The following is a 24629-nucleotide window of genomic DNA, read 5'->3' on the forward strand; positions in this document are numbered from 1 at the left end:
AGATCTCTTACATCTAGTATTTCATCAAAGTTCCCTGTTTTAAATTCACCCAACATCCTAGCCAACTGACACAAGCATCTAATTTAACCTTCTAAGCTTCTCTTTATTTCCTTGTGTTAGTCAGACCCTTTATCATGACAAGCACCTAAGAAAGACAGTTCAAGAGCAAGTATTCACTCTAGGTCTAAGGTTTCTGAGGTCACCTCTAACCACTGCTTTGTGCCTGAAGCAAGGCCAAATATCACAGTGGCAAGAGTGTGGGGCCAAAGAGGCTGCTTACCTCAGGGTAGCCACCAGAGGGAAAAAAGGTTAGGGTTTAAGATACAGTCCCCAAGGAGAGTCCCCTAATGACCTATGTCCTTCACCTAGATCCTCTATCACAAGGTTTCCAGAACCTTCCAGGGACTACACCTTCAACACATGAGAAAATGCAATTGATAACATTCCTTTGTAAAGAGGTCACTGAAATCTCTAAGTGGGATTCAGGATGTCAGGTCTGTTAATACTGACCAGGTGAGTTCAGATTGGTTAGTCTTGGGTCCTTCGGTAATAAGAACGAACACATGATTTTAAAATTATCTAAAGCTCAGAAACAAAACACAAAAATGTGATCCATATAATGGTAAGTTGTTGTTTCTGCCTATGCCTATTAAATTTCAAGAAGCAGTAGTGAGTATTATGCAGCTGGCAATCTATAAAACTATGTGTGCGTGTAGGTTCACATTCACGTGAACACTGTGTATGCAGGTCTGCTCAGTGTGTGTGTGAGGCCAATCTCCAGTGTTGGTTTTTTTTTTTTCTTTGTTGTTGTTGTTGTTTGTTTTTTGTTTTTTTTGAGTTAGGGCCATTTGTCATCTTGGAACCTCACTACCTTACTGATTAGGTCATGTTGTTTGGCTAGGAAACATCAAGAATTCCCATCTCTGGCTCCCCAACACTGGATTATAAGTGTACACCAAACTCAGGTCCTCCCACTTGCCCCATAAGCACTCCACTAGGCCATCTCTCAGTCTCAAACAAGGATATGTATTTATAAGCACTAAAAAGAAAACAATCTAAAGTATAGAGGCACTTAGAAACTCAAATGTTTCAGATGGATGGACAGATGGACAGACAGAGTGGAACACCTTCGCTAGCAATGGGATCTATTATAACTACCTTATTGGAAAGTTTACCTCGTGTTTTCTAAATAGTGAATCAGTCTCAAAGCGAATAAAGAAAGGCAGTGTCTCTTAACACAGGTATACAGGCATTAGTAAATAATATACTAGATAAAAGATAAAATTAGAAAGGGGCCCAAGTGACTAGAAGAAAAGACAGATGCATAAGGAAGGAAGTTGGGGAAGACAACTAACAAAGTAGATGGGTGAATGCTAGGTGGGAAAAATGACAATAGGAAAAGGGGGTGGGTGGAAACCAACAAAATGAAGTACACATAAAATACTATTGGAGTACCCATTACTTTTTAAGTTAATTGAAAATACAAAAAGAAAAGGACAATGTTATCACTGTAACTGAAAAAAACTTAACCTCAGGCCTGAAACTTTTCATCCATTTAAATGTTCACTTCACCAAATGAACTGAGAGAGTCCTCCTGTGTATTTCTGTCCTTCAACTGCTCAATAAAGTAATTGCTATAGGAAGAGGTCTGGCATTACTGGGGTTGACAGTGATGGCTGATATTAAACCTTTACTGATTCCTCTACAATATATCTACTTGATGATCTACAACACCAACAATGCTGAAAGCAGAGTATCAGGCACATGTCTACCGGAGTGACACCTAGGTACACAGAGCAGTATATACAACTCTGCACATATTTCTCACACAGTGTAGGTTTTACTGTCTCTTATTTGACAATTCTTCATTATAAGTAGGGTAGCAAAATTCAGAAGGACACTGTTCACCACATAATAATAGCTAAACTCTAAACACAAGCCAACCCTCTACACCCAGGATTTCAAGACATCTGTGCATCCAGTGTCTATAACAATGTCTAGGACTTTAAAACACGAAGTGAAAATGTTCTTATCATGAGAAGGCACTTGGTAATAAAGGACCTCACATCAGTGTTAAAGAAAAATTAAATAACTGCATAATTCCCTCTTTAAAATTAGTTATATATGTGGGGAGGTAAAACTAAACTCAAGTAATAGAAAAAAAACCTCAAGTTATAAAACTCAATATAATGGACAATATTGTTAACTATTGTTAACTATCATCTTTAACGGTCATTTTGAGAATAGGCAGCCTAAAAATACCCTAGAGTACAAGGTAAATGCCAACTCCAGTCAACCTTTCTGGAATATAGCCCAAAGTAAACTAACAGTATTAATACTGTGCAAGTCCACAGCTAAGTCAGAGAGTAATTTGTTAGAAAGCTAACACATCCTAACACTTGCTGATTAAGAGTTCATGAAAAATGAGCCAAGGTACCTACAGTTGTTCTGCTATTCATTTTAAGTTCTCAGAGCCACTAACACTTATTGATTATAGGATCAATTGCAAACTTAAAGGCACAGAAAAACACTGAATTTCAAGAATACTCCTTCTTGAGTTCAGCTGGTGACAAATTAAATATGCAAATATAAAATAAATTACATACTAACATTATACTATATTATTTATAAAATATAATATATAATAATGATTTGGTGCTTATTGACACTAAATTTAATGGAATACAGTATTAAACAGAATGTGAATTTGGATGATACTAATCTGCCAAATGTTACCAGAGCAACTTCCATATGCTAGGCATTGTTTCCAGGTTATAGTACCACAGCCATGTAGACTCCCTAATATAAGCTTAAGCCTCTTAACTACCTGAAGAGCACTACATGTGTAGAATATACAATACTAAATATATATATGTGAGGATAGTGTTCAGTTAACATAGTACATAATTTATATTGAAATGCACAGGGATTCTGAGATAGAAAATTACAGTTTTCATATTGCTACAGTTAGATCTATAATATACCCTGAAGACCAACTGGATAATGGCTTTATGTCCCCAGTGTGGGACTACCTGTGGGGACTAGTGAGAAGTCAGATCACTGGGGTATGCTCTTCAAAACACATGTCTACCTCATTTGTCTAGCTCCCTCTTTCCTGATCTCTCTCTTTTCAAGTTTGAATCATTTCAGAAATAAATAGCTTTTATAGGAAACAAATCAAAAGAGGACAAAGAAGCTAAAATGCTTCTTAACCATTAAAGTGGCATCTACAGAGTAATATCACTGCTCTCAGTTTACCTCTGTAGTTTATAAATATATAAATTAACTGAACAATCTTACAAATTAAAGTTATTTTGCATAGGAAGTGTTTAACTCAATGGTCTATTACTTTCTGATTATATTTCATTTCAGACTGATGTCAAATCAACAGAAGTTGAAATTATTCTAGGGATACAGAAAATATTCACAAACATCTATTAGCAAAACCAACCAACAGCAAAAAAAATGCTATATTAATATACAACAAGCAATGTACTACTTACAACTAATCCTAAGTGCCAATCCACTTGGTGCGCGTAACAGAAAAAGTGTACCATCACATAGTAAAAAGGAGCCCTCCATACTCAGTGGGTGGCATCTAGACTAATACTTGAGGGCTTCAAACTACTATAATTTAACTGTTGCTTTAGCTTGATGTGAAATGTCTCAAGGCCCATGTACTAAATATGTGGTCCCCAGCTGGCAGTGCCATTTTAGGGGGCTATGGAACCTTAATGAGACAAGGCCTAGCTGTGGTCTCCACCTTCTCTGTAAACTGGGCCAGTGAGATATAACCAGTGGAGCCCAGATGCCATGCCTTCCCTACCATGATGGACTATATTCTTTAAACCAGGAACCAAAAACAAGCTCTTCCCCTTGAGCAGTTTCCAGACAGCATTTCGTCAGTGATGAGAAAAACAGCTAACACAGCCGTCATCAGCAAAGAGGGAAAAGGACACGAAGGAGAAAAGGCAGATGGACAGACGTGATTTAAGGTTCTTTGATTTTTACTGTATTACTTCACATACACAACTTTTTTGCTCTTTATCTAAACCTTGAATATATGCCAATTAGCTGTTTGGGTTCTCAACTGTTTTACAAAGTAAAAGAATGCCGCCTTGAAAAAAAATAGAAATTTTTTGACAAGAGAGTAAATAGAACCATAATTCTCTTTTACTTCAACCTAAATTTTCAAATATTTGCTGCTATTGCTAGGTAGCAATGAATACACAGGGTAGTCATTTTTATAGGGATTTAATTCCTCTATCTGTTTGGTTCTTTGTTTTTCAAGTTCTTAGATTTAATATCTTCACTTACAGCAATCTCATTATCATATACAATGATTTCATAGCATAAAATTATAAACTCGGCAACTTCAAATGTCTCCTAACACAAAGGTACCTAAACTGTTTGTAGAATCTGGGACCACAATTAACCAGATTTCTTATTTATGAATTAAATAATTTAGAAAACTTTGTGTTTGCATTTCATTCTTTAGTATAAGAAACAGCTCCCTCCATGGTTTGCATTCTTCACCACTAAAATTATTATTGAAATTGAGTTTAAGAATCAAGAGACATTTGGCTATAATACCATCTGCAAAATTATTATACTGAAAAAAACATAAAGTATTCATTTCCTCTTTCTCTTTGTATATCAGCAGTACAGATAAAGTTCTGTGGGGGCAGAGGAGATGGTGCATAACTTTAATTTCAGCATTTGGGAGGCTGAGGCAGGAGGATCATGAATTCAAGATCAGCCTAGGCTACATATTTGAATCCCTTACTCGAAAAGAAGCTTTAATAACTTATAAAACGTAAGCCATAAAGTATTATGAGCATATTTTCCTTTCCCAAGTCTATATACAAACTGCAGATAGTCCAATCTACAGCACTACTTGTTCATTTCCAAACTACTTATTAGACAATAATCTCAGTTATATGTGCATGTGAGAAAGTGATGGGCAAAGGTCTAAAGTTCAAACATAAAAGAACTAGGAGCTGGGTGGCAGCAGTGCACGCCTTTAGTCCCAGCACTCAGGGAGCAGAGGAAGGCAGATCTCTGTGAGTTCGAGGCCAGCCTGGTCTACAGTGCTATTTCTAGGAGACTACACTACAAAGAAAAACAAGCAAACAAAAAGCAATTAGTCATCATGTCAGCTATTCATTTCTTAAAACTGGGCAGAGATAGTATTCCACATAACAAATGGATTTGTGCTCAGGCAATTTATGTTAAACACATGCACCTATTGAAGGGCCGCCTGGAATTTTAAACCTATTGTAATTTTAAACCTAAGTACATTCTGTCTCACCAAATAAAAGCAGAAGACGGTTATTCTGAACATGCAAACTATCCCACCTGATCCTACTCCATTTCCAAAGCCACTCCCAGATAAACATTTTTGACCAACTCATCTGTTTGGGGCAATGAAATATGAAAGACAATGGTACAGATCACTCCACAGCCATTTTAAAGCTATGAATCTACAATTGCTGTTCTTTCAACCTTAAGGTTGTGTCTCACAAGGTAATGCTCCTTCAGTTTCGTTCCCTGGATAAAAAGCATGAGTAGCCATGACTGTGAACAAAAAAGGAAAATAACTTTTACCCTAACATACCATGAAAATTTGGGAAGTCCATGTGGTGGTTTGAATAAAAACGGTTCCCACAGGTTCATTTGTTTGAATGCTCAGGGAGTGGAAGCATCTGAAAGGACTAGGAGGCGTGGCCTTGTGGGGAGATGCATCATTAGGGGTGGACTTTGAGGTTTCAGGTGCCCTGCCAATTCCAAAGTCATTTTCTTTTCCGGCTGCCTGCTGGTTTAACTCTCAACTGCTTCTCTGGCACCATGTCTACCAGTGTGTTGCCATGCTCCCTGCTATAAGGAGAATGGACTCTGAAACTACAAGCAAGCCCCCAATTAAATGCTCTCTTTTATATAAAAGTATCATGGTCATAATGTCTCTTCGCAGTAATGCAACACTGGCTAAGACACGTGATAACGAAAGATAACTTTGTCTAAGCTGACTGATGTTTCTCAATTTACTAGACCCTGACATCCATTTGTCAATTCCTAGATTACTCTTGATTTTGTATGTCATCTTTTCTGATTCTTATTACTATATTTATGATGTATTTAAGATGTATATAAACACACATATAAGTATAAGCTAGAAGCATATCTTCAATTAAATTTCACCTTAAACTTTATCAACAATTTAAATTTCTGTCTACTGTTTCTATTGAGAGTCATTGTAACATATTTTTATTAAAAAAAATTAGTTCATTCATAAATCAAAGGTCACATGACTACTTAGTCAAACTTGTTATAAAATGGCCTATTTATGGCTTAGTTTTCTGAATAGGTAAAATGAAATGTCCTGCCTTCTTTTTTACATAAGCACTTATATGTAAGAGACTCACTGACACAAATTTTTCTTTAGGCCTCCCTAAATTCTCCTTTGGATTAGCAATAAAAAACATACAGAACATTTTCCGATCAACTCTCAAATATCACATATTGTAGCCTACTAACTCAGTAAAAGCTTGTGTTCAGACTGGCCTTCTCAAAGCCAGAATTTATATCAGTAAAAATGAAACTTTAAAAGATGGTACAGTGTGGAGGAAAAACAATAACAAAAGCCTGCTCTTAATCATATTAAGATTTTGTTGGTGTTTAAATGTGCTTACAATAAATATATATTAAATAAAATTATATGCTTTTACTAGGTATTATACCCAATGACATTCAAAAGAATAGAAGAAATATACTTATGGTCCAGCATAAGAGTAACATCCAGTAATACACTTCTTCAAAGACTAAAGTAGGTGTAATTATTTTAGACATTTAATAGGCTACAAAAATGTTTTAGAACAGGAAAAAATTCTGGAAAGTTAAGTAAGTATCTTTCTTAAAAGCTGTGATAGGACTATGTAATATACTTGGTTATGTTAATTCACACTAATTTCTATAAACCTAAAACATCTATTCATCACACAGTATTCATGTATCACTCATCATATACTCTATTCCAAAACTGGGAAAACTACAATATCATTATTACTAAAACTAACTTTAAAGTATTATTGTTATATTTTAAAGCTGATAAAGAACTTTTTTTCTAAAGCAAAAGTTTAAAAAATAAGTTTTATGTCTCTTACCAACCCTTAATTAAGTTATGTGATTCCCTGCTCCTCTATCCAACCTTGTTTTATCCCCAATCATCCCATTTCCCCAAGTTCCCCCCATCCTCCCCTTCTCACTTTTCTCTCCCCATCTCTCCTTAGAGTGGCTCCCAGGTGCCCAGGGCAATGACCCCAGTTAGTTCCTTGGGCAGCTGAGGATAGGGAACCTGAAATGACCCTATCCTATAGCCATACTGATGAATATCTTGCATATCACCATAGAACCTTCATCTAGCGATGGATGGAGATAGAGACAGAGACCCACACTGGAGCACCGGACTGAGCTCCCAAGGTCCCAATGAGGAGCAGAAGGAGGGAGAACATGAGCATGGAAGTCAGGACCACAAGAGGTGCACCCATCCACTGAGACAGTGGGGCTGATCTATTGGGAGCTCACTAAAGCCAGCTGGACTGTGACTGAAAAAGCATGGGATAAAACCGGACTCTCTGAACATGGCGAACAATGAGGGCTGATGAGAAGCCAAGGACAATGGCACGGGGTTTTGATCCTACTTCATGTTCTGGCTTTGTGGGAGCCTAGCCAGTTTGGATGTCCACCTTCCTAGACATGGACAGAGGGGGGAGGACCTTGGACTTTCCACAGGGCAGGGAACCCTGACTGCTCTTTGGACTGGAGAGGGGGGGGAGAGGAGTGGGGGGAGGGGGAGAAGGGAGGGAGGAGGGGGAGGGAAATGGGAGGCTGGGAGGAGGCAGGAATTTTTTTTTCAATAAAAAAATAAATAAGTTTTATACAAAAGGACACATTGTGTTTTGAAGGGTGATACAATTTTTCATGTGTACATTATTTTACAACCCCAAACTTTCTTCATTAAGTGTTTTCATACTTTAAGTGGTACAGCCACACACTTGTATATGATTGTCATTAGGTAATAATGGCTGCTGGTTCATCTTTTACCTAAGGTTAACACTATATGAGAAGTTGCTTCAAGACAGATTAACCACTTAGGTATCTGTTAGGTGTGCAATTTATGTCAAACATCAACAGATTGACTTGTACCAATAACGCAAGCTGTAATGAAACAAGAGATTTTGCAAAGTTAAAATTCATGATTCTATAAGAAGTTTAACTTACTTGATGAAGATTAAAATGTTACGCACAAAAACACTGACATGAGAAATTGTACAAGGGTCACACTTCCCGGATCAATATGGAAGGTGAATCCATCGAATGGGAAAAGGCTGAGACCAGCTCTGATAGCACATGGTTCTTGACTGCCTCACTGCTTCCAGGTATGTAAGAAAGATGCATGTCCAGAGCAGCTCTTACCAGTCAAGTCAAGACTTTCCATTGTGATTTCAATGGAACATCAGAACTTCCGGCTTCTGTGATGCAGCAGGATTCTGTGGGAGACACATAGCAACGTGGTTAAAATGAGAGCCACAAAGACCTTTCAAAGACTACACATCTCCTTTGGCCAAATAATCCCAAATAAAAGGTCAAATATCCCTTTGCTAACCACTGGTTTTTAGAGAAAATGACCCAAACTGTTTATCATTGACTTTAATATTAAAAAGACAGTCCCTACAATTACTCAAGGCAGAGTCAAGTTACCTAGACTCAGAATCAATTTCCCAACTTTGGCTAAAATGAAATGGACATTTACAGACAAACCTCCTGCTAGGTAGGAAACTGTGAATTTGACGTTCACACTAAATTTAAGTTACTTTTTTTGGCCCAACTCAGCTAGAGAAACTTGAATTCTGTGGTACTGTCTTGGATTTCTTTAAACATAATGAATAAAATAAAGTGATACAAATGGACAAAAAAGAAAACAGCAAAGGGTAAGGGGTATAGATCAAACGGGACAAAAAATTTTTTTCTAACTATAAAATAACTAAGGAAATGGAAGATAGTCAAATAGCAACAAAACATGAAGTCAAATGATACAGTGATTAAACAAAAATACAGACATATTCTGAAATCATATTCTGTTTAAGAATCAGTTATTTCTTTTTTTAATATTTATTTATTTATTATGTATACAATATTCTTTCTGCGTGTACGCGTGAAGGCCAGAAGAGGGCACCAGACCTCATTACAGATGGTTGTGAGCCACCATGTGGTTGCTGGGAATTGAACGCAGGACCTTTGGAAGAGCAGGCAATGCTCTTAACCACTGAGCCATCGAGGTCCTGAGTTCAATTCCCAGCAACCACATGATGGCTCACAACCATCTGGAATGAGGTCTGGTGCCCTCTGCTGGCCTGCAGAATACACACATTGTATACATGATAGATAAATAAATAAATAAATAAATAAATAAATAAATAAATAATAAAAAAAGAATCAGTTATTTCATGTTCTTTCTGAAACAATTTCTAGCTTGCTTCAGTGGTAATAAATCCATACTCAACTAAAAAGGAAAGATACTATACATATTGAATATTAATTACTGACTTGGAGCTCCTTAATCAGTTATTTTATGACTTATCTAAATGTTTTTTGCTTTGTTCTTAATCAGTCAACATAGATATGTAAAATATGGCTCTTCAATCAAATATCAAAAATGTGCTATAATTCAATGAAGTTATTGTCAGAAATCGATGATTGTCACTGCTATTAGCAGAGGAAATAATGAACATTAAATGATCTCATATTTCCACACCAGATACTACTGAGTCATCTCCAGATATTTGAAAATAATAAGGCTAAAATTTTTAAATCAGTCATTTTTAATAATATTTTTATTTGTTTGTTTGTTTTTAGAGACAAGATTTCTCTGTGTAGCTTTGGTACCTGTCCTGGAGCTAGCTCTTGTAGACCAGGATGCCTCGAACTCACAGAGATCCACCTGCTTCTGCCTCCCGAGTGCTGGGATTACAGGCGTGTGCCACCACTGCCTGGCATATTTTTAATTAAAATATTATATTATTTCCCCTCCTTCAACCCCTTCTATTCACCATCCCTTGTTCTATCTCAAATTAATGGCCTCTTTTTAATTATTACTATACACAGACATATATTCCTAAACATACAAACACAACATGCTCACTCTATATGATGCAACCTGTATGCATATGATGATCTTAGAGCTGACTCCTTGCTATTGGATAAAACCACCATAATTCCTAACTACATTCTAAATATTTATCCTCACATCCACTGATAAGGATAGTTCACACCTACAAAGAAATCTCTCTTTTTGAGTGAGACCATTACAGAAATGTAAAACTGATAAAAATGCAGAAACCAACTGACTTTGGGGTTCCCAGTCCCAGTTGATATATCTATAACACAATTCCTGTACCTAAGGCTCAAGGACCATTGTGGAAGAAAGAATGGAAATATTTTAAGAACCAGAGGAACAGGAAGCTTGTAGTAAGAGTGTGTCTCCTAGAAATATCAGGGAAGCTACACCCATGAAGTCTCACCAACATGGCTACCTAAAAGAGACCTGACTTAATCACTGGGGGACGTGCTAAGAAAGAGAAAGTTCACGGGCTCCAATCCATAGACAAATAACTGAGGAATGCTGGGAGTGGGAAAGCCAGTTATTTTTAAGCTAACTACAAAGGAGATATTATATGTATATGTATAACACCAATGTTATATGTGTTATATATATATATATACTCATGTAATATATATATATAATAATGAATGATTTAGATATACATGAATATATCCAAAATGTCTGTTTTAGGAAGTAAACATAACAGTCTCCAAAACTGAACAAATAAGTGGTATAAAGTCTATACTTTCATAAGATATAAAAATTATTTTAAAATATTATTTTTAAAAAATCTATAATCAGAAAAATAGCTCAGCACATAAAAGGCACCAAAGTCAGAAGACCTCAGTGGCATCTACAGGACCCACATGTTGAAAGAAGAGATTCACACAAATCATCCTCTGACCTACACACACACACACACACACACACACACACAGAAAGAGGGAGGGTGGGGGACAACAGCCCTCATACAAGCGAACCCAATGGTGATTTGAATGTACCTTTAGTTCAAAGCCTAAGTAGGCTATTGTTTGAACAACCAAGTATCTATCTGTGTTTTCTGGGTCCTACTTAGGCTTCCTTTCAAGCTTACTCACCCCCACAGAACCTCAGAATTCTAACTTTTTCCATGGTCAGCTCCCATTGGCTCAATGGGTGCCCCTTCCACTTTCAAGACCTCTGGTCCACACCCAAGATTCTGCCTACCAGGGCAACCCTGATATAACACATCTTAACATCGATATGCTCTGAGAAGCTATCATGGCAAGTGAAACACCATCTATTAAATATATATTATTCACCTCTTACCACAAAAAGCGCAAGTGACAAACCTATCCTAAGGCTAGCTTAATCAACTGATAAAATATCCTGGAGCCTTGTGGTTTCAGTCCAGCCCTTGGGGAACTGTGTATTGAAAAATCTTGTGATACTACAAAATGTGAGGTCTCACTTCTTACCTTGAGACAGACCTCTAATTAGTGTTAATGTCCAGCATAGTATTAAAGGTATATTATCAAAAAACAAAACAAAACAAAAAACTTCTAAGCCAAAACTGTGCTCCGCACCCCAATGTTGCTACTACTCAGTGCAGAAAGGATCCCAAGGTACTCACACAGAAGCATATTTATTCCCCATGAATGACTGCTTTTCTGATGTCTTCATCAATTCTCTGGATAATAGATTAAGCTAACCAACTCATTCTCATACATACCCCTAATTCAATCAAGTTCAATAAAAGTCATTCTGGACTGCAATTATTTGCTAAGGAACAATTATACTCAGATTAAAAGAAATGGCTGGGCATGCTACAATGCACGATGCAGAGGCCTCTCCATTTATATAGCTCAAGAACAATAGAGTCAACCTGGTACAAAAGGAAACAAATTTTTCCAAGCTCCTGAAAACAGAAAACTCATGTTTTTACACATGAAAAAGGATAAAGGAATTATTACGCCAAATGATGTTTCTGATTTGAAAGAGACAAAAACTCTACTGAGTCACTATAATCTCTAATAGCCAAAACAAGCCCACTCTACAATCTAAGAGTTCTAGTGCCTATCAGTCACTAAAGCTGCTTAGCATCCTCCATTTTCCAAACAATATATATATAAGTATATATATTCTAATCTTTATTTACAACACAGATTTTCTTTAAAAGGCACTTCTTGACTTAAGTGTTTACACAAATAAGATTTGTTTTCTTCAATTTACTCCTTTACATATACACTGCATGTTTATAGGTGAAATGAAATACAAACTCTATTTCTCATGTTTGTAATATATATTCATGTTTATTTTTTAAAAAGCTTCCCCTGTCCTGCACAAGTATTTTCCCCTATTCTATATACTCTTCTGACCTCCTGAATCACAGCATCTGATGCATTCCACGGCTATGTAGAGTGAGGTTGTTAGGCCCACTGCTGTGCAGTTTTAGCCAATGAATAGTATACCTCGGGTCACTGTGGTCTACCACAGACCAGAACTAGAAAAGGCATGCACTGATCTCCAGCTAAACCATTCACTGAAATAAAATATCTTTATAATGAGAGAGATTATCTCCAGGACACATGTATGTGTGTGCATGCATGAGAGTGGTAACATTAAGAAAGAATAAATAAACCCCTTCAGTTACTATTGCCTACCTGTCTTTTTATAGTTGAAGTCTAAACCACAACTATTTCACATGCCTTTCTGGCCAGGCACCAGCTTTCAACTGGCATTACAAATGTCAGCTATACTAAGAATGGAAATCTTTTAAAGGAACATGCAAATCTGATCTTGTCACCTTTCCATCCCCTAGCATTTCCTCATAACCCAGACCTTTTCCACTAAGAAACACTAAAAATGAGAATAAAATCAAACAAGTTCCCCCTACATCTATCAGGAATTACAAAAACTGTCCATTTCTTTACTTTACAAAAAGTTTCCAGAAAATATTAGCTAGTATTGGCAAAATACTACATTCACTGTCTAATAGTGCCCTCCAGAAATGCCATAAAGAATAAATGGCAATTTTGCACCAATTACAAAATTGTGTTTTAAAAACTATCTTCTACTTACTCATCTGTGAACAGAAGAGTAATCTTCCACTGTTTAAGAAATTAATGATCTATTACTATGTGTTAGCATAAAATGCACAACAGTCATACTGGTGATATAGCTGATAAATTATGCACACAGAAAAGCCACACATTAATATAGTAATATATAGTAAATAATAACATGGTAAGCAAACAATTTTATTTCAAAATTAGAATGTCAGCTAGGGAGATAGCTCAGCCAGTAAAATGCTTGTTTTGCAGGCATAAGAACTTGAATTCAAGTCGAAGAAGTCAAGCTTTGGAAAAGAGGCTTATAATTCTAGTACTACTAGGGAAGCAGAACCACCAGGGAACCCTGGTGCACACTCATCAGCTAGCCTAGCCACCTTGGCGCACCCACACATGCAAGTGCACATATATGCAAACACATGTGCATGAGAGCGCGCACACGCATGTGCACATACACCAGTTGGTATGCACACAGTGACTGCTGTGCTATGCAGGAGATGGATAAAAGTAGAATCTGAAGTAGAGGTGGCAGTCAGAGAGGGTGGAAGAGGGGAAGGATGAGCAATGGTGTTCAACACTAGGAGCACGGCTTGCGAGACGTGTTAGAAGACATAGAAGGCAGACCTGACTACAGCAAAAGTCCCACATCAGAAAGTAGAACATGAAATGTAGACAAATAAGAAGACAATCTTTTCTTGTGCCCACAATCTCCTAAATGGCAGGGTAGGGTCACTTGCATAGAACTGTGTTAAATCTAGCAGTCTGAGGCATATCCTGCAAATGTGGGTCAATTCCAAAGTCTCTCAGGTTCTCTATTCCTCAAAAAAAAAAAAAAAAAAAAAAAAAAAAAAAAAAAAAAGAAAGAAAGAAAAAAGAAAAAGAAAGAAAAGAAAAACAACCTGGTATAGCATCCTTATGTTCAGAATTGTCAGGAGGTGATATAAATGCAAAGTGTTTACTATTCAATGAGTCTCAATAAGTGTTGTCTTGGTAATCTCATCATGGAGTTAATACCAGAAGATAGAAAAACACCCAATGAAATAACACCGTGAAAACATTGAGGTTTGCTTTAAATATTCTCAGAATCTGCATGCAGAATGAATTGCTACTCTCTCAAATGGTGTTTCCCTGTAGGTCCTATTTTAATTTCAGTGGCTTCAGCATATGTTTAATTCTGACCAGTCTAAGTAGCCACTTTTTACTCCTACCAATTTCAGTATACATTAACTGATTTGATAATATGAATACTTTATCATAATTATCATTTTCCATGCGATTACTGTTTCAAGAAACACAGTAGAACTATGAATTTCTATAGTTCCTATAAGTAGATGTGGAAAATGACCAGGTATTAGTCCACACAAATGGCTTGGCAGGGAGGCACTGAATGCCCCTTTTATGTGCCTATGAATTGTGCAAATGTGCCTTTGACCTTCTCAGGGAGGGGAAATTACACATTTAGGGCAGATTAAGTTTCACGTCTAGCAAGAGTATAAAACCATACTCACCAACAGCTATGTCAGGAATACTGACAGGGAACCACCAGGTCCTTTACAGAAATTTAATTAGTTCTATGGCACTGAGCACAAAGCAGGAAAGTAAATTGTTACTATAATCTCAGCCAAACCATCCGACACACACTTTAAGAATTCACACCTGTACCTTTAAGAAGGGTTCTACAAGTGAATCCCACTGGTGAAACCTTGACTTCTACCTAAGACCTCGTCCTTTGACATAAGAAAGAGTTCCCATGGCTGCTTTCACTTCATCCATTTCTTTTCTTATTAAGAAATTAGTCAAAAGTCACATGATAAAAAAGAAAGTCAAGCAATCAGCAATGTATGTTATTTTAAATGGGAAATGGTCTGTCCTAAAAAGTAAAGGGCATTGATTAGTCTTTCTCATTTCCCTTTATTACTAAATTAAATTGTACAGATAATTTTAAAATACAAAGTTATAATCACAAATTATGTGATCTTGTTTAAATAAAGTGCATTTTTTATAAAAAAAAATCATATTGTTGACATAGACAAATCAAGCTAGGATTTACTAGGGAATGCCTCTGCTGGCTAACTTTCACAGTGCAGAGGGTGCCAGGCAGGATGCTGGGGAAGACATCAATGGTCTCACCCATGCTAGATCCTGCATACTGCAATATCAACTGGCCAGTCATGATACACCCATGGTACAATAGTGGCATGGCCATTAAGGGAGTAACCAATCACTTTGTGATTGGATTTGAGGTTTGCTTCATAGGAAGGAATTCATGACTGGTACCGTAAATCTGGACAAAGACTCATGCTGGGGAGATCACAGGTCCTAGAGGGAACTTACTACTGATGTCTTCCTAAATAGCCATATTGTCAAACTTTTTTGTAAATATTTATGTTTATATTCACAGATTGGTGCTTCTCTTAACTTTGGTCAGATAACCTCATTTTTAAGGAGTCAGCAATTAATGTGGAAACTTATAACTGGTCTACAGGCAAAGAGGAGGTGAGAGATGAAAGCTCAGTCCTAAATAAGACATCTTTATCACCTCATCACCCTAAAAGGTTCAGGGAATACAGAGGAAAGGAGAAGAAGGGGAGGAGAGGGGAGGAGAGGAGAGGGAGAATGAGAATGAATATGAAAAAAAATGGAGAATGGGGAGGAAGACTCTGAAATTGTCTTATAAACAGGACATGGTTATTTCAGTCACAAACTCACAGCTGCTGCGGTTACTGAACAAGACTGAACAAGATCAAGACAGTCAACATTCTAGTATAAATAGAGGAAAGACCCACAAGACCACACCTCTGGCTGAAGAAATACTGGAAGTTGATGGCTGCTTGTAAGAGGCTTAGGCTCCAGTGAACTGCCCCACACCCATGTAGGTAAAGGTATCACTAATTAGACTTGGTGTGTTACTAAAAAGAACACAGGAAAAGAAGTATGAAGCAGGAATTCTAGAGGAAGAGGGAGATTGGGCATGGATAAGATGGAGACAGTTTATATACATATATGAAGCTGTCAAAGAAAATGTTTTAAGTATATTGTGTAATATTCAAAAGAACAAAAACTCCTCTACTATCTATTAAGAAAAATCTTTGTACCTTATAGCTGTATATGGCAGAAAGGCTCTTGCTCCTGTCATGTTATAACCACAGAGTATTCCTGATATGAGCACAAGAGGAGTCTACTCCAAAATAACACATGGTGAATTCAAGATGATACCTTCTGAAGGAATGTACTCACAAAAGTATATGTGTGTGTATATATGTGTGTGTGTATGGATTGATGTAAACAAACAAACAAAAAAGTCACACCCAGCTTTGAACATACTTTTAAGTGGAATCTCTGTAGTTTGTGAAGGTAATAACAGTACTTGAGTTGCTTTTATATAAATAGTCACAACGAATCAAAGAGCTGATTACTGTTATAAATATTTATACATAAAATCAATAATGTATACTAGAACTTTGTTCATTAAATTTGTGTATTATCTCATATGACTCAAGCTCTTTTCATATACACTGCATACAATATTTGTAATACAAGGGTTTACACATAAATAAAATTCCGAACTTCAAACCGCTGAACTCTAGGGTGACACAGAATCCAATGACAGCACGACCTGTTACATAAAAGCAACTAAAGTATTTCTTTCTTAGAGTGACAGTAAACGGAATTTAAAAAAAAAAAGTACTAATAAATGTACTCTTCTCAATCTTGGCTACATCAACAAAGCTTTTCCAGTGGTCTGAAACTGTCAGAACTTGCTGTGACATATAACTATAACCAAACTTTAATTATATTTTGGAGTGAAGAGTAACATGTTGGATCCCAATTTTGATATCTGGTTCGTGGATTTTAATAAACCTAGTGAATATCAAGAGTGTCATATTACAACTTGAGACTCATTCTAAGTACACTATAAAGCAGACTTCAAGGTCAAAATTCAAGTTTTCTTGTTTAGAGTTAAATCTGCAGCACAACCTGATACTACTGATTTAAAAAGTAAGTATTTTAATGAACTAAGTTCTCTTTATCTCACACTCCACTCCGATTCCTCTTCTTCCACCCAAAGCAACCACCTGAACATGATCACTAAGTTCTCTGCATGCGTGCTCATTTTGCAGAGCTGAGCATGGCGCATGATGTGCCTGCCAGTGTGGAGACAAGCAACACTGTTAACAGGAAAACTCTACTTTTCTCTTTGGAAGTTCCAGACAAAAATTCAAGGCAGACTAACAGACATTTCATCTGAATTAAAAAAATCTTCAACTGGGCTGGAGAGATGGCTCAAAGGTTAAGAGCACTGACTGCTCTTCCGGAGGTCCTGAGTTCAATTCCCAGCAACCACATGGTGGCTCACAACCATCTGTAATTGAGATCTGGTGCCCTCTTCTGGCCTGCAGGCATACATGGAGGCTGAACACTGTATACATAATAAATAAATAAATCTTTAAAAAAAAAATCTTCAACTGTGGAGTATGCAGACTATAAATAAATCTACTGATTTATAAGTAAGCACAGATATTTTATCTGTTTATAACACTAAAAAGTAACACGTACAATCTAAGCTAAATAGTGCCAAGTGGGATGAATAAGCATCCAATGAAAAAGGATGGGGGTGCCTACTTTAACAGAAAGGAAATGTAAAATAAGATGCAAAAGGATCAGCTTTGTACAGTCCCTCAAAATAAGCTGGATTTAGCAAATAAACTTTCCAGCAAAAAGAAACAAAAGTCCACTTTACCCAGTGTTGCAGATGTCAAAGGAGAAAGTAATGAACTCAAAATGCCTCTAGAGCAGATCACTGGTAAGTAATGGAAAGCCCCGGGACCAAGGTTTGAAGGAAAGGCGTTGTTTATATATTTGTTTGGAGTCTCATAAGAGAACGGCAGCATGCATAATTTTGTATAGTGATTTCAGAGCTTAAAACTAAACTTAATTAGCACCTATTTCTAGCAGGAACTTTGAGATATTCAATATTAAGACTTAATAACTATCAAGTTTGTCCAAAAAGTAAAGTGGGTTGATCTTGAATATTTCTCTTTCAGTGGAAATAGATAAGCAGAAATATAATAAGTTTTATTTACATGAAAACTCATACAGAGAACAGAGGCCTCAACTCTGAGATCCAAAGATTTCAAAATTATACAATTTTCAAAAATCAAAGTAAAAGAACTAGAGGCCTGGACACCTGTAGTCCATTATACCTAAGAGCAGCAGTGACTAAGAAACCCCTGTCTATTCTAAGTACAGAAAAACATCAAAGGGAGATCCGGGTAACTCACACTTATATCACAGTTAATATTAGTATTGGTCAAATTGTTGAAGGAACTAGGAATTGATCATATGCCTGTCTTGACAGACAGAAGTTTTCATACATATGACTTCAAATTAATATAATTCAGCAATATAACCTTATGTTCATTGTTGCAACAAACTAAAGCAAGATTAACACAAGAGAGTCAAGTAATAGTACCATTAACTATTGTCATTAAACTGCCCTTTGGAAACCAGGGCACTTTATGGACAACAGACTCTACCAGAAAATATTACATAGGAGGCTAGAGAGATGTCTCAGCAGTTAAAGAGGAGTACCCAGGTTCTGTTCCCAGAATCCACATGGTGGCTCACTGTCCAGAAGTCTAGTTTCAGGAATCTGACTCCCTCTTCTGACCTCTGCAGGTACCAGGCATGTACATGGTCCACATACATAAATTCATACACATAACATAAATGAATTATTACAGTAACTGATATAAACCTTCCTACCCCTTTTTACATATTAAAAACACAGAGCTACCAATTGATATAGATACACTTATCAGTTATACAAATAAGAGGAAAACCTCTCTGGAGTACAAATTAAATGGGTAAATCATTCACAAAGGCTTTCCTATGTACATAAAAGGGTTTTGTATTTTTTAAACTAGTATTTTATTAATGTCCCCAAAGAACAAGAAACTAATTATAAGACAGCAAAGGATTTGTCATTTACATTTGATGAAGGATTTATTTTCTAATTTGTACCTTACGGACACTGGCTCACAGTTTCATCTCATTACCTCTTGAAACTTGTCTTCCTGAGTATTTTTAGTTTAACTTTCGAGGAGCAGAATGCACCCCAGAACTGAAGATCACGAGGTTAAATATCTTGGTAGGATTAACATGCTTTATAATTGTCCTCCTGAGAGATTTTCCACCACAGAGAATATTTCCTTACACTTAAAATTCCACAATAAAGATAACTAAGTATCCCATGCCCCAAATGACAATTATTGTCTGGTATATTAATGAGTATTGTAAATGAAGGTAGAAAATGGCTCTGAGGCTACCCAACTTATTTAACAGTGGCTTTAAAAACCAAACAATCATTCCACATTACTGCCTGGCAGGTAAACACTCAGTACTAAGAAGGGACTGCCAGCTACAATGATTCATTTGTGGGGTTCATTTTTGACTTCATATTAATGTTTTGCTATCAACTATTTTTAAAAAAGCAGGCATTTATATCTTCATATTCACACATCGAGTCGTTTTCAAATGATCAGGTACACAGGTGCTTCTGCTGTCACTAGATTTCACTTGTGTCTGTTTCCTCCTCATTAACAATGAATTTGCACTTCAGTTTCCGTCTGTGAAGAGGAAGTGCTAACGGACAAAGCTACTCAAGAACTGGGGACCTTCAGCTAAAGGCCCCAAAACATGCACCCTCAGCTCTGCAAGCTCAGTAGGAAGAGACCCAAATCTGAGCAGGGAAAGACATGCTCAGCTGCTTTAGAAATTGCAGGGTTTCAGAGCTCAGATCAAACATTTAAAAAGTAAACACTTCACAATTATAACAAAATCAAAACACTTCTTTCAAGTGGGGAAGAGCAAGGAAGTAAAAATACTGTTTTTGAGAACAGAATTGACTTTCCCTATAGAATTTTTTCTATATGATAAAGATGTGCTGTTTCTAGGTTCTAACACGTTGAGTTTCTCTTTTTCCTTGTCTGCTCCTACTCTACTTGCATAAAGGAAATGTTCTGAAAGCAAGTTTTCAGATTAAAACAGCATAAACTATGTATCTAAAACAAAGAAATTGTACCACTTACGTACTTTTAAATGATTTATGTATTCACTCGCGGGGGGGGGGGAGGATGACATGTGTGTGGAGGTGAGAACAACTTGGCAAGAATCTTTCTCATTTGGTTCAGTACTGTGGGTGGAACTCAGGTCCTTAGGCTTGGCAGCAAGCACCTTTATGTGCTGGGCCATCTCCCCAGCTCACATTTTAAGAATTTCGACACAATAAAAATCTTTAGATGTTATTTTAATGGCTGGCATTGAATTTAGGATCCTCCTACTCCACTCTGTTTCCACAGTAGCTAAGAGCACATGTTGCAAGTTATTTGATTATACTGTGTAAAGACATGCCACTGTGATTGGTTCAATAAAAAGCTGAATAACCAATAGCTAAGCAGGATTTTCGGGACAGAGAGAACACAGGAAAGAAGAAGGTAGAGATGCCACGAGATGCAGAGCTAGCAATGTCACCACTATGGAGGGAGGTAATAAAGGCAGCAAAGAAGTCAAGAGAAATGGATTAATTTAAGTTATAAGAGCAAGTCTAAGTTATTAGCCAAACTTTCATAATTAATAAGTAGTCTCTGTGTGGTGATTTGGGAGCTGGTTAGCAGGACAGAAAAAGTCCGACTACAAGTACAGGTTAAGCATTGGCAAATGCAACATCTTATTTTTGGTTTTAGTTAAATTTCAAAATGTTTCCTACTATTTTATTCATTCTATTATTATACCACTGAGATTGTTAGAGTTCATTAAAGTAGGTGAAAAGAATCACCTAAAAGAACACAAGAAATTTACTCATAAAAATTGTACACGATACATAAACGAGATAAGCAATAACAATTTCACCTATTCACTTTTTCTCTAAGAAGGTGCAACAAATCAGTTCTATATTTTGGGATCAGACTTTAAAAACTGACGTAAGGAATTGGGTAATATGTCTTATTTTCATCCCAATAGAACAACACAAAAACACCTGTAAAACATACATGACCTGTATGTGCATTTAATTTTCATTTATAATCAATTGATTCAGTGATTCAACTCACTACCAATTTTACTCAAAAAAATGTAGACTACATTATATCTTTTCTAGTTATTCTAGTTAAAACTGCTACAGTGAACATTTTTTCATGAAAATTTTAAACTATGGAGCCCTCCAGTGGCCAAATATGTGTGGATAGATAGATAGATAGATAGATAGATAGATAGACAGACAGACAGACAGACAGACAGACAGACAGTAGATAGATAGACACACACATATATCAATAATGTGTCATGACAGATTGATGAGTGTATTAGATATCATTTCTTTATGGACTAGTTTTCATTCCTATGTGAAAAGAAAAACATCTCAGTTAATAAACTACTTGAAAAGTCAGACTCCAAATGCAGTAATGTGATAGGCATTTCCAGTGCTGTAATATTTTCGTTATTACTATGAGAAAAAAGTCATTAAAAATACTTAATATTAATATGGGTATTTATTTAAAAAAGGAAAAGAAAAACCTTTCAGATACTAAAAATAAAGCAAGACATTAAGTAGGAAAATTGTGGGGATTTGACAACAAACAAAAATGAATCATATATTCCTGTTATGCATTACTTTCTAAATAACTGAATGAGTTATCTTCAAATAAGCCATACTTCTATCACTGCCATGGGAATATACTGCTATAGTTTGAATCTAGAATGACCTCAGAAGGTTCATGTATTAATGGCTTGATACTTAGCCTGGTGCTGCTAGGAGCTAGTGAAACTCTAAGAGGCAGTGCCCAGAAGGAGGTTTCCAGTCTTGAGGCCATGCATTATCAAGCTCAGCTTACTTTTGGAATTTAAAGTCCAAAAATCTCTGCTCAAAAATCTTTTGCTCACCTGTAAAGCAGGATCAAAAATGTTACACTTTTATGAATATGAAGTGAAGATAAATAAGAATCACACTGCACAGTTCCCAACCTATAAGTAGTAATTAATTATGTGGTATCATTTTCACAAAGGCAGGGTCATATTGAAATAAGTGGAACTTAAGCTTTGCTTTCACAGTCCCTTCCAAACACTGCACCTAATTTCATATCCATAGCCTCCTTTAAAGGGGTCTCCAAACTGTTCAGACCCCATAAACTCTGAGTCTCCTTCTGGTCTTCCTTTCTGGTAATGAAGCCCAATGCAAGCCCAGCCCAATGGGCTTCCCTTCTGTGTAGGAGAGAATAGCACACTCTGCCTGATCTATCCCACTACAAATCATTATAAAACTTTACAGATTGCACATAGCAGCTAAAAGTCACTGGAAAACAGAAGAAGAATAAACTTTGAAGGACCATTTTCTCAATTCTCTCGTGTGTTTGGGCTCAGGTCTTTCTGTAGTGGCAGGAGGAAGCAACAAAACCAGAAGCCACAGACACAAAATCTGCAGGAAGGAGCCTTCATCTGATTGGTGGAAAACTGGTCCCAGGAGGGTGAGGCAAGCCCGTGTTGTTTTGTTCTCTTATCTGTGTACTGCTTATCTCCAGACAGGTACAGTCATGAGAACTGCATTGGAACCTCATGGTAATTAAAGACCACAGCAGATCAGAAACAAGGTCCTAGAGAGAGGGCAGAAAGGAAAGGGTTCGGGAAAGTGATTCCTTCAAGCTCCTAATTTTCGGTCTCAACCATGCAGGTGTGCTCTGATTCTAAAAAATTCATGTTTTTATACAAAAACTGAAAAATGACCTCTAAGACAGATGATCCTATTTCAAAGTTGCCACTGCAAGTTCAAGTAAGTGGGCAAAAGCTGAAGAGACTATGATATGGGAACTGATATGGGAACAATTTCAGAGGGCTACTCAGAACTTGAATAACTGAGTCAACTATCTATTGAAAGGAAATTCTCGATATTTCACAGGGGGTAATTTAAAAGGATTCGACTGTCTACATAACACAGTAACAAGTATGTCTAGAATAAAAGCCAAAATTAATCGATACAAATAAAAAGAAACTAGAAAGATCTTAAGTTGTGCAGTGAGCCAATCAACTGATACCAGTCAGAAATAACAGATAAGAATGATCTGACAGATGTTTTTGAGGAAGCCCTCCCTATAAGAACGTTTTCATGGGGCTGGCACGTGATTCAGCAGTTAAGACACTTGGGCTCTTGCTGAAGATCTGGATTTGGCTCCTAGCACTCACACAGGGGCTCACAACCATCTATAACTCACTTTCTTCTGACTTCCACAAGAACCAGATACACACGTGGGTACATACGTGTGTGGATGCAGGCAAAAATACTCAAACATGTATTTTTTTTAATTTTAAGGATGTTTTAACAAGGAAGAACCAATATTCTGGAAAAGGGTAGACCAGTAGAAAGAACTTAAGAATAAAATGGTACAGTAACTCGGGGAAAGTGTGGCTATTAGTAACCACAGAAGCCCACTCTTAGATATTAATTTGGATAAGTTAAGCTCATGGCATACAAACACCTACATATAAGTGTTTATAGTGTTTGTAATTAGAATTACCATAAATTGAAAACAACTTGATGGATAAACAGATAATTTCCTCTTTGTATAAATAATGTATTTCTCTATGTGTATTTGTAAGTGTGTATATGTTTGAGTATATGTGTATATGTTTATGTAAGTACTGCAATACTGCTCCGCACACATACAAAAATTAGACTGGATATATGCATAAACGTAGATAAATCGCAGGTACTATATAAAGTGAAAAAAGTCAATTTGAAGAGCAAACTACCATATGATTCACTTCATATGACATAAAATAACCCACAGTCATGAAGACTAGACAGTGGTTACCAAGAGTAAGGGCAGGAGAATAGTGACTACAAATGAACAATACGAGAGAACTTGAAGGAGGTTAATAAACTTCTTTAAATTTAACATGGTGTTACTTTCATATGACATCTATATATATTCACGTTCATAGAGCTAAAGTCAACTTTACTAACAACTAACTTAAACTACAAAAAGCTTTCAAAGCCCAAATTTTCTTTGTTTGTTGTTGTTGTTTGTTATTTATTTGTTTGAGTAGTGGTTTTTTTTTTTCCAAGGCAATGCCCAAAGTTTTAAAAAAACAGAAGTTAAGTTTCTGGAATGTTTAGGAATAAAGGCATTTATAAGGAATACATTGCTTCAGCTGATTGACTAGAGTGTATTTGGCCCACTGACCTTAAGGCTAGTGGAACTGAGTGAACTACTATGGTGCTGAAAACGACTTACAAAGGTGTAATCCTACCCAATATATTTCTTTTTCCACTGTACACTCAAAACCAAGACCAAAATAGCACATAGAGAGAAAAATCAAAGAACACTATGTCACTCACTGCCTGTCATGAGGCGGTAACTCAGGTCTTC

The 24629-nt window shown here is 36.6% G+C and overlaps 1 protein-coding gene across 11 annotated transcripts in view; it reads right to left on the reverse strand.

Moving 5' to 3' along the window:
• The window catches only part of Bbx (BBX high mobility group box domain containing), a 240622-nt gene that overhangs the window by 133066 nt on the left and 82927 nt on the right, over nt 1-24629 (reverse strand). For 10 of the 11 annotated variants that reach the window (XM_050163460.1, XM_050163461.1, XM_050163471.1 and 7 more), the window contains one exon: nt 8473-8546. The gene's annotated coding sequence lies outside the window, so the exon portion shown is untranslated. Of the gene's footprint in view, nt 1-8277; nt 8426-8472; nt 8547-24629 lie in introns of those variants that run through there. The other variant, XM_050163468.1, reaches the window with a different exon arrangement.

The sequence above is a fragment of the Alexandromys fortis genome, unplaced genomic scaffold (assembly GCF_014885135.2).
Source record: "Alexandromys fortis isolate MF-2015 unplaced genomic scaffold, M_Fortis_MF-2015_v1.1 scaffold_131, whole genome shotgun sequence".
NCBI lineage: Eukaryota > Metazoa > Chordata > Mammalia > Rodentia > Cricetidae > Alexandromys > Alexandromys fortis.